We start from the raw sequence: 555 nt of genomic DNA, 5'->3' as shown, positions 1-555 counted from the left end.
CCCCCCCCCCCCCAATTACCATCATGGACAGCACTGTAAAAACAGTGGAGTCATTCAGATTCTTGGGAACCACCATCTCTCAGGACGTGAAGTGGGACACTCACATCGACATTGTAAAAAAGGCCCAACAGAGGTTGTACTTCCTTCACCAGCTGAGGAAATTCAGCCTGCCACAGGAGCTGCTGAAACAGTTCTACTCAGTCATCATCGAGTCTGTCCTGTGCACATCAATAACTGTCTGGTTTGGTTCAGCTACAAAATCAGACACCAGAAGACTACAGAGAACAGGGGACACTATATTATTTGTCAATAAAAGCCTCTCCGAGGCCTGACGCCACACCCCCTGTGTCTGTCGTGTGCTCCCTCCGTGACAAACTGTATACATCCAAAGTGAGGAAAAGGGCTCAGAAAATCACTCTGTATCCCTCACATCCAAGCCATCCCCTTTTTGAACTTTTGCCATCTGGCGAGCGCTTCATAGCCGCAAATATCAGGACAGCCAGGCACAAGAACAGTTTCTTCCCACAGGCAATCCATCTTAAATGTCCCCCCCCA

The 555-nt window shown here is 49.0% G+C and overlaps 1 protein-coding gene across 1 annotated transcript in view; it reads left to right on the top strand.

Moving 5' to 3' along the window:
* Positions 1-555, top strand: part of sdk2b (sidekick cell adhesion molecule 2b) — a 341580-nt gene that overhangs the window by 285395 nt on the left and 55630 nt on the right. The gene's annotated exons all lie outside the window — the stretch shown is intronic.

This window comes from Sinocyclocheilus grahami, unplaced genomic scaffold (assembly GCF_001515645.1).
Source record: "Sinocyclocheilus grahami isolate Dianchi unplaced genomic scaffold, SAMN03320097.WGS_v1.1 scaffold238.1, whole genome shotgun sequence".
Lineage (NCBI taxonomy): Eukaryota > Metazoa > Chordata > Actinopteri > Cypriniformes > Cyprinidae > Sinocyclocheilus > Sinocyclocheilus grahami.
The sequence above is the reverse complement of the archived record's forward strand: the minus strand, read 5'-3'. Positions and strand labels throughout refer to the sequence as shown.